At 41.6% G+C, this 11,076-nt stretch overlaps 1 protein-coding gene and 1 long non-coding RNA gene across 3 annotated transcripts in view; both read left to right on the forward strand.

Moving 5' to 3' along the window:
• Positions 1–11,076, forward strand: part of LOC119480982 (NACHT, LRR and PYD domains-containing protein 12-like) — a 705,305-nt gene that overhangs the window by 532,470 nt on the left and 161,759 nt on the right. The window lies entirely within an intron of this gene.
• The window catches only part of LOC119481003, a 31,832-nt gene that overhangs the window by 12,500 nt on the left and 8,256 nt on the right, over positions 1–11,076 (forward strand). Inside the window, exons 5-6 of one of the 2 annotated variants that reach the window (XR_005205050.1) lie at positions 2,495–2,611; positions 5,020–6,169. This is a non-coding gene — a long non-coding RNA (uncharacterized LOC119481003). The remainder of the gene's footprint in view (positions 1–2,494; positions 2,612–5,019; positions 6,170–11,076) is intronic. The other variant, XR_005205049.1, reaches the window with a different exon arrangement.

Below are 11,076 nucleotides of genomic sequence, written 5' to 3' on the forward strand. Positions count from 1 at the left end.
TCCTCCCTCCTCCTCTTCCTCGCCTCATCGAGTGCTGATGAAGCTGCTGTGTGATTAAAATGTTCCACAGATGTTGCCTCCTCCTCCTCCTCCTCCTCCTCCTCCTCCTCCTCTTAAACTGTGAAAAACATGCAGCCATCTTCTTCTCCTCCACGTCTTTCAGTCCTGATGGTTCCTCTTCTTCTTCTCCTCTTCCTCCTCTTCCTCTTTCTGAATAAAATGGGAGAAAACACCCTTGTTATTCCACCTGCTTCTTCTCCTCCTTTACTCCTCCTCTCCAGAGATGGAAAGTACATTTACTCAACTGATGTACTGTTCTGATGTACTCGTACTTCACTTGAGGGTTCATTTTGTGCTACTTTATACTTCTACTACACGACAACTACTGCTACAGATGTAGCTCGCTTTGCAGAGGATCGTCTGCATCTTTTCATCCTCCTCTTGCAACAATGCAAAATGACCACAAAGATACACAAAGCGACGCGTAATAACCAGAGACACGAAGATACAGAAAACGACCACAAAGAGATACAAAACGACCACAAAGAGACAAAAAATGACCAGAGAGACAAGAAACAACCACAAAGAGACAAAAATCAACCACAAAGAGACACAGAACGACCACAAAGAGACACAAAACAACCACAAAGTGACACAGAACGACCACAAAGAGACACAAAACAACCACAAAGTGACACAGAACGACCACAAAGAGACACAAAACAACCACAAAGAGACACAAAACAACCACAAAGTGACACAGAACGACCACAAAGAGACACAAAATGACCACAAAGAGACACAAAACAACCACAAAGAGACACTAAATGACCACAAAAGATGCAAAATGACCACAAAGAGTTGTAATCACTGCTACAGCTGTAGCTCATTTTGCAGACGATCCTCTGAATCTTTTCATCCTGCTCTCCGTCCTCTTACTCTTCTTCTCCTTAATAAACTTAATGAAGTCCTGCATGTGTGCATCTGTTGCATCTTCCTCCTCCTCCTCCTCCTCCTCCTCCTGGTGTTAAAGTGCTGATGAGGTCGGTGTGCGATTAAGGAGGTGCTCCACAGATGTTCCCCCTGTGATTGATTGCTTCATTTATTGTCTGAGGGCTGAATGTAATAAACTCATTAGCACACTCCCTGGGTAGGAGGCCAGTCACTGTGTGTGTGTGTGTGTGTGTGTGTGTGTGTGTGTGTGTGTGTGTGTGTGTGTGTGTGTGTGTGTGTGTGTGTGTGTGTGTGTGTGCGTGTGTGTGTGTGTGCGTGTGTGTGTGTCTGTGTGTGTTTGCTGTCACGACCTACAGTGTCCAGCTCCGCCTCTCAGACTCAGTTGATTAATGGAGTGAGTCGATCAGGCACATTGCTCCGTCCTCCTGTTGTCGTCACACAGTTCTTACATGCTTGATGTCCGACAGTCGGCTGCTGGGTTCAGTTAGAGAGCATCAACGACTGGAATCACTTCCTCCTACTTCTAGTTTCTAGCACAATCTTGAAACATAGAGAAGGAACGACTGCAAAGAGACAAAATGTCTACAAAACAAGATGCAAAACACTAAAAAGACACTCAATACGACTATGAAGACGCAAAACAAAAAACAGGACACAAAACGACTGCAGGGACTCAATATGACTGCAAAGAGATGCAAAACAAAAACCAAGAGACATAAAACGACTGCAAAAACACTCCAAACGACTACAAAGAGACTCAAAATGACAAGTACAAAGATGCAAAACAAAAACATAGACATATAAAACAAGACACAAAACAACTGCAAAGAGACTCAAAAATACTACAAAGACGCAAAACGACTGCAACGACTGCAATGATGCAAAACAACTACAAAAAGACTAATTATTACAAAGACGCAAAATGAAAACCAAAAACAAGATGTAAAATGACTGCAAAGAGACTCAAAACGACTACAAAGATGCAAAACAAAAACAGGAAACAAAACGACTGCAAAGAGGCATGGACACAGAAAACAAGACACAAAGGTAGCAAACAGTCTCGGGGTGTTGCTCCTCTTTACCTGTCGGTCCAGAGGCTCGTTGTCTCATCTCTCCATGGCTGTAGGATATTTAGAGATATTTATTCATATTATTTTATATTCAAATCTTTTAAGTTGTGTTTTCTTACATTCATTTATTACCCGGGCTTTAATGTGAGTCTTAACACATCTTAACCACAGTCTGCCCCCCCGTTCAACACCTTCTAAACCCTCCCCTGGTCTAAAGTGTCCACGAGCAAGGCACTGCTCTGGTGGATGTTTGGCCGACCCCTGACCCCGTTGGTGAGATATCTTTGTATGTCTCAGTGTGAGACGTTGTTATTCCTCCAGTGAGGTGATTGAGAGCTCTAATTTTCAGAATAAGGCGTGTAAGCCTGCAGATCAATTTCCTTCAGCAGCGTTTCTCATTACAGCTCTGTTCACTGCAGCGCTCGCTTTGTTCCACATTGATCTCGTTCCATTTCCATCTTCCATTCCAGGCCGAAGGTAATATCACATATTTATCCAAACTGTGGATCGCAGCCTAAATGCACAGCTCTGACGGCAGACTGAGGGCCGGTTCAGCCTCCGACCACCAACCACAGCTCCATTATCAGGTGAGTAAAAACATCCAGGCTTAGCACGCGTCAACTGATTGGTACTAATTTAATTAATGTTTAACTGAGACACAAAATGACCACAAAGAGACACAAAATAACCGCAAAGAGACACAAAACAACCACAAAGAGACACAAAACAACCACAAAGAGACACAAGACAACCACAAGCAGACAAATGACCACAAAGACACAAAAACTGCCTCAAAGAAACACAAAGTCACTGCAATCAGACATTAAACAGCCACAAAAAGACACAAGACGACCACACAGTCAGGGGGTCTTGCCCCATGACTGCATCCAGGGCCTCGTTGTCTCATAACCGGTCCATGGCCGTTAGTGATTATGGTTTTGTACTCTTGGTCACACAAAACGAGACATGTGAAGATGTGTGAACCGGTGTTGAAGGTTGGGAGGAGTCGGCTCGGTCTCAGAACATCCCTCAGTTTGAATGAGAGGGAAGTTTCGGGAGAGCTCGTTGATTGGTTCTCTGTGGGGGAAACGGAGCCAACTGCCAACCGGCCGTGTCCGTCTGTGTTGGACGTCCACGTTGTGTCCATTTCCTCGCTAGATAACGTTTCCTTCTCTGCAGTGCTATCAATAGAGTGTCACGTGACCAGCACGTGCGCTTCACGTGAGGATGCTGGGTGTGAACCAGGCGGTTCCCCCTCAGCGTTCAGGCTGCCCGGCCGATGTGTTTATTGCTCTGCGTTGGGAGCGCTGCAGGGAGGATAGAAGCAGTAATATATTTAGTAATGACCCAGTTCTACAGGGTGCTGGCAGGGTGAGCGCCGCTCGCTACAGGATGCTTTCCCAAAACAGAAACCAGATATTCAGAACTCCAGATATAAAACCCGACTGTTTGTATTCTGACCACCTCAATGAAAGCAGACGTGATGCTTCATTTAGTTCTAGTAGCTGTTTCTGTTTCCTCGTTCTGACCTCTGAAGGAATCACATCCATCACGGTTTAAGATTTAAGACTTTAATATCTAGAAATCCAGTGAAGTGATGTCAGAGAACTGTCTGCTTACACCAGAAGGAACCAACGAAACCAGAGCACTGCTTTCTACTGGTTTCTACTGGTTCCTACTGGTTCCTACTGGTTCCTACTGGTTTCTACTGGTTTCTACTGGTTCAACTACAACGTAGGTGACAACGACAGGACGTAGGCGACGACGACAGGACGTAGGCGACGACGACAGGACGCATGCGACGACGACAGGATGCAGGCGACGACGACAGGACGCAGGCGACGACGACAGGACGCAGGCGACGACGACAGGACGTAGGCGACGACGACAGGACGCAGGTGACGACGACAGGACGCAGGTGACGACGACAGGACGTAGGCGACGACGACAGGACGTAGGCGACGACGACAGGACGTAGGTGACGTAGATAACGTCCTGTACTATGTGTGGAGGCTGTAGATAACGTCCTGTACTATGTGTAGATAACGTCCTGTACTATGTGTAGATAACGTCCTGTACTGTGTGTGGAGGCTGTAGATAACGTCCTGTACTGTGTGTGGAGGCTGTAGATAACGTCCTGTACTATGTGTGGAGGCTGTAGATAACGTCCTGTACTATGTGTGGAGGCTGTAGATAACGTCCTGTACTGTGTGTAGATAACGTCCTGTACTATGTGTAGATAACGTCCTGTACTGTGTGTGGAGGCTGTAGATAACGTCCTGTACTATGTGTGGAGGCTGTAGATAACGTCCTGTACTATGTGTAGATAACGTCCTGTACTATGTGTAGATAACGTCCTGTACTGTGTGTGGAGGCTGTAGATAACGTCCTGTACTGTGTGTGGAGGCTGTAGATAACGTCCTGTACTATGTGTGGAGGCTGTAGATAACGTCCTGTACTATGTGTGGAGGCTGTAGATAACGTCCTGTCCTGTGTGTGGAGGCTGTAGATAACGTCCTGTACTATGTGTGGAGGCTGTAGATAACGTCCTGTACTGTGTGTGGAGGCTGTAGATAACGTCCTGTACTATGTGTGGAGGCTGTAGATAACGTCCTGTACTGTGTGTGGAGGCTGTAGATAACGTCCTGTACTATGTGTAGATAACGTCCTGTACTATGTGTAGATAACGTCCTGTACTGTGTGTAGATAACGTCCTGTACTGTGTGTAGATAACGTCCTGTACTATGTGTAGATAACGTCCTGTACTGTGTGTAGATAACGTCCTGTACTGTGTGTGGAGGCTGTAGATAACGTCCTGTACTATGTGTAGATAACGTCCTGTACTATGTGTAGATAACGTCCTGTACTGTGTGTGGAGGCTGTAGATAACATCCTGTACTGTGTGTGGAGGCTGTAGATGTCGTCCTCTGCTGCAGAGCCGCTGTCAGAACCTCTCATCCAACCCACTAATCTACTTGTGTGTGTCGTCCTCCAGCTCAGATGGAGGCTGTTGGCTCAGACTAACAACCTGTGACCCATTTAACACATCAGCTAACTCCGTTTTAGCTTCCTCTGCCGTGGATGAGCTGCCGGACACTCGATTCCTGTCCCCGCTGGTTCTCACATTATCCTGTTTTGGTTTGTTGCTCCGGAGGGAGCGGGCCCATTTACACCACAAGCTGAGATCCCAGAGAGGACGGAGGATGGCCTCTTTTACATTTCACACATGAAGCTGCTGCTGGACTCCAGGAGACACATGGTCCAGTTCTACCTGTTCACATCACAGCTTTACACCGCCGGAACCGAGCCAAGTACTGGTACTCAGGTACTCTGTTACAGTACGTTACTTTATACTTCTACATCTCAGAGGGAAATGTTGTTCCTTTTACTGCTCTACATTTATTTAATAACTTCATTTACTTTACAGATTCAGATTAATAATAGAAAATATAATCATTAAATATTATATCAACAAGACTTTATTGATCCTCAGGAGGAAATTCACAAACTACCAGCAGAATATGAAGTCATTAAAAGTAGCTCCATCTTTACCAGCTGTTACAGCTGTAACATCAATAACACGTCAATTTAACTGTTAGTATCACATTCCTCTTTGCTCGGCGTAATATATATCTTAAATTAATTCAGACTAACAGTCTCACAAAAGTCTCATTTACTGGAGGAAGAGACGCGACCATCACCTGGTTCACCTGCTTTACCTCACCTGTTTAGTCAGCTCTCACCTGTTCAATCAGCTCTCACCTGTTCAATCAGCTCTCACCTGTTAAATCAGCTCTCACCTGTTCAATCAGCTCTCACCTGTTCAATCAGCTCTCACCTGTTCAATCAGCTCTCACCTGTTAAATCAGCTCTCACCTGTTCAATCAGCTCTCACCTGTTCAATCAGCTCTCACCTGTTCAATCAGCTCTCACCTGTTCAATCAGCTCTCACCTGTTAAATCAGCTCTCACCTGTTCAATCAGCTCTCACCTGTTCAATCAGCTCTCACCTGTTCAATCAGCTCTCAGTGCTGCTGCTGAAAGATTTAAACTACCGCCCACAATCTGTCCTTTTCCTCTGGGAATAATAATAAATAACCTCCATGGATCCGCTGCTCGGCCTCCTCCCTGTCACTCAGCACCAAGGTAAACAAAAACTTCTGTTTTACTTCTTTTTCTTCTGTGGTGCTCTCATAATCACTAATTACTAATTACTATACTAATTACTGCTTTGGTTCTTCTCTCATCTATCCACTTCACACAGACTCCAACATCTTCTAGCGGTACATAGATACAAGCTATTGATAGAGGTTGTGTACGCTTAAAATCATATCAAGGGTGTCACATACATAAGGATGAACACTGTTGCAGCAAGATGTTTCATTTTTGCTATCTTGAAAATTGTACAGTTAAATCTGTATCATCGTGACATCTCTGCTGAATGGCGGTGAATTGTGCAAATGGAAAGTTATTGTGAATATATATATATACCGTTGACTTTTTGTGTTTTTTGTGTTCATGTTCAGTGAGAACTTACTGTATATCGAGTATGGATGTTGTGATGAGGATTATTTGAGTTTGCTTGTTCAAAGTCTGCTGTTTAAAGGTTCTCTATATGATATCAGAGCATTAATATATCATCAGAAACTATTGTGTATATAAAGATATAGAACCTTTCTGTGCATGACTCACGTAACTAATGACTTACGTGACTAACAACTCACGGGACTGATGATACTAACGACTGACGATACTAACGACTCACTTGACTAATGACTCACGTGACTAACGACTCACGTGACTAATGACTCACGGAACTGACAATACTAACGACTCACGTGACTCAGAGGGCTGACGATACTAACAACTCACGTGATTAACAACTCACGTGACTAACGACTCACGTGACTAATGACTCACGTGACTAACGACTCACGTGACTAATGACTCACGGGACTAACAACTCACGGAACTGACAATACTAACGACTCACGTGACTAACGACTCACGGGACTAACAACTCACGGAACTGACAATACTAACGACTCACGTGACTAACGACTCACGGGACTAACAACTCACGGAACTAACAATACTAACGACTCACGTGACTCAGAGGGCTGACGATACTAACGACTCACTTGACTAACAACTCACTTGACTAATGACTCACGTGACTAACGACTCACTTGACTAACGACTCACGTGACTAACAACTCACAGGACTGACAATACTAACGACTCAAGTGACTCACGGCTAACGACTGACGGGATAAAATTAGTCAATGTTACTTTCACACGGAACACGAACAGCGGTCTTCTGGTTGAAAGTCTTATGGCTGTTTGTGGTCAGTTGGTTGCAATCTGCAACCACACCACTAGATGCCCCTAAATCCTACACATTTAATGGACGATAAAGAGAAAATGGAGGTTCGGTTACTTCTTCACGTTTTAAATGTTCTTCACCCCAGATGCAGTATTGTTCCTTATGTCTTCTTTATTTTTGAGTTGTTGTTTTTTTAGGTTAGTTGATATTTGTGGTTCAGTGAAACAGGATTTATCAGAGTGTGAGGAGGACGTGACGGCAACCTCATCACACGTGTGAATGGGAAAAATCAGAGTGACACCTCTCTGGGGTTTTGGCAGATTTCCCGTCTGACACCTGACAGAAATAGACCGAAAACCAGCTTCTCGTTTCTACCAGCGGTTCTGTCTGCTGGATCTATTTTAAAATAAATCTCAGGTCCTGATATCATTCTCACATATATCATATCTTAAGTTTTATTCTTTTTTATTTAATATTCTTTATTTACTGTCTTCTTTAGGGGGACCAGGAGGTCTTCAGGGGGAGATAGCAGGTCAACAGTAGATGTCACATAGAAGTGGTGTACATCATCTGAAAGCTGGAACCTGAAGATTAATTTGAGATGCAGCTCAGCACTGAGGGTTAAGTTCTTCTAGTCATAGTCGTTTTGGGTTTCTTTGTAGTCATTTTGGATTTCTTTGTAGTCGTTTTGCGTCTCTTTTGTCGCTTTGCGTCTCTTTGTAGTCGTTTTGCGTCTCTTTGTAGTCGTTTTGCGTCTCTTTGTAGTTGTTCTGCGTCTCTTTGTAGTCGTTTTGCGTCTCTTTTGTCGTTTTGCGTCTCTTTGTAGTTGTTCTGCGTCTCTTTGTAGTCATTTTGCGTCTCTTTGTAGTCGTTTTGCGTCTCTTTGTAGTCGTTTTGCGTCTTGTTTTTTAATTTGAGTCTCTTTGTAGTCGTTTTGAGTCTCTTTGTAGTCGTTTTGGATTTCTTTGTAGTCATTTTGCGTCTCTTTTGTCGTTTTGCGTCTCTTTGTAGTCGTTTTGAGTATCTTTGTAGTTGTTTTGAGTGTCTTTGTAGTCGTTTTGCGTCTCTTTGTAGTTGTTCTGCGTCTCTTTGTAGTCATTCTGCGTCTCTCTGTAGTCGTTTTGCGTCTCTTTGTAGTCGTTTTGCATCTCTTTGATGTCATTTTGCGTTTCTTTGTAGTAGTTTTGCGTCTCTTTTGTCGTTTTGCGTGTCTTTCTAGTTATTTTGAGTCTCTGTAGTCATTTTGTGTCTTGTTTTTTAATTTGAGTCTCTTTGTAGTTGTTTTGAGTCTCTTTGTAGTTGTTTTGTGTCTCTTTGTAGTCGTTTTGCGTTTCTTTGTAGTCATTTTGCGTTTCTTTGTAGTAGTTTGGCATCTCTTTGTAGTAGTTTTGCATCTCTTGCGTTTAAAGGCGGTAAAGTCGGTCGGGATCGCAGGTCTCAGAGGGTCAAAAAAACCTAAATTACAAAAACAAATAAGATGACAAATTATCCTATTCTGAAAACAGCACTCTCACTGATTGGTGGGAACTCACTCTAGGGCTTCTGGGTAGTAAGAACTCTGGGAACAAACCCTGATTTCAAAGCATCCAAGTGTAAATCAGGCGGATTGACTCGCTGATATAATTTCAGATCCATGTGAAGAAGAAGAACCCTGCTATTCCTCGCCATCCAACCAGATCACATGTTCAAATATCAATATTTTAGTCTCATAGTCATAATATCACATGAATAAGGCTCGTAGCTCTGCTCACGTTGTTATTTCAGTGATAGATGCTGACGGATTACTGAATGAATAAAAAAACGGGGTTAGACTGTTTGGAAGTCTCTCCGAACTCCCGCGGGAGTTCCTCCATCTCGCCGGCTTCCCTCCATCCATTTTTAATGAGCAGCTCGCCTCAAATCTCGCTGCTCTTGTTTCTTCCTACAGGCCATAATTGCCTCTCAGGATTATTTTTTTTTTCATTTTCCAGGAATTATTCCGTCTCCTCTGCTGCTGCTTTATACAAATGTTTTAAAAATACATATTAAAAAAAATGTTTTATTTGTATTGAAATATATGTAGGCCTTTCATAGATTTTTGTTCTCATAGAGATTAAACATAAGGAATATTTAAAGCATTTCAAATAACGTTTAAAATTATGTTATTTATATTATTATTATTCATAGATGAGGGTGTCCTCGCTGTATTTTATATTTTCTGTGAAGCCTTACAAATATTGTCACAATACTTCTGGTTATATTTTTGTAATAAAGTCTTTATGATATTTATCTCAAGATCACAGGATGCAAATAGACCTGGAAATATTAAACCTAATAAGGTGATATTAAGACGTTTTAAAACCAATATTCCCATAATCTTCCCACAAGGATGAAACCAGGTCTTGTTTTTATACTGAAGAGAAAATATTTAACAAAAGGTGAATATTGTATTGATCAATATTGGAAAGAAAAAATTCAATAACCATATATATTTATAATATTTCCGTGGAGAAATTTGACCACGGTTTCATGCTAGAGGAGGAAATATTTAACTTTTTCCATATTTTAATATCTCATAATAATTAGGATGAAACCAGGTCTTGTTTTCATGCTACAGAGAAATGATTTAATAAAAGGTGAATATTTTATTGATCAATATTGGAAAGAAAAAACTGAATACCTACATATATTTGTAATATTTATGTGGAGAAGTTTGTGGTGCTATATTATATTAAATAATATTATATAATATTTAACAAAAGTGAAAAGGTGAATATTTTATTGATCAATATCGGTATATTTCATATCTAGGAATAATAAGGATGAAACCAGATCTTGTTTTCATGCTGCTGGAGGAAATATTAATTGATTTTAAGATGTTTTTGTGGCATTTTAAAAACAGTATTCCCATAATATATTCCATATAAGTGCATTGGCTCGTCCTTAAGTGCTACCGCCGATTTAATGTAAAAACAACAAACTTATATTTATTAGTTTTTAATGAAATCCTTCTATTATATATTATAGGATCACTGCTGTTATTTATAACACCAGATATCACCTATTTTATTACCTTCAGGTGTGATTATATCTGCAGGTTTTCATGCTTTTAAGAGTGAAAACGATGGAGAGAATATATATATATATATATACTGTATATGTGTGTGTCTTTGTGGTGTGAAGAGCTTCCTCCGCAGACAGCAGCTGTATTCTCCCTCACATCACATCACATCACATCCATATTAATGCAGGAGCACGCCGTGCATGCGTCCCCGTCCCCGTCCCCGTCCCCGTCCCCGTCCCCCCCTCGGGAGACCGCAGCACGCAAACTGCAGCTCTGATGAAAAATCTGCATGAGCTTCATTAAACCTTAATGAAATCACTCTGCTATAGAATTACTGAAACCTTTACTGTGATACAAAAAACCCACAAAACCTGTAAAACCTCAGAGGAATATTCCAGGGAAGTCATCTCCAAGCAGCTAAAGGTTTTAAAAATACAAAAAAGAGGATGTTATTATCACTCTAACCTGATTTATTCTACACAATACAGGACTTACAATAAAGTACTGGTACATCATATTTAAATAAAGGATTTATGGTATTTCTAAGCTTATAATTTGTATATTCATAGCCTTTTCAAAGGTTTATAAATATAATACTTTATAATGTTATCAGGTCATTTTAAAAACCACAAGCCCTAACAGGAGTATTAAAAGAGTATTAATGTCGTTAAAATACTATAAACA

The sequence above is a fragment of the Sebastes umbrosus genome, chromosome 21 (genome assembly GCF_015220745.1).
Source record: "Sebastes umbrosus isolate fSebUmb1 chromosome 21, fSebUmb1.pri, whole genome shotgun sequence".
In the NCBI taxonomy this organism is placed as follows: domain Eukaryota; kingdom Metazoa; phylum Chordata; class Actinopteri; order Perciformes; family Sebastidae; genus Sebastes; species Sebastes umbrosus.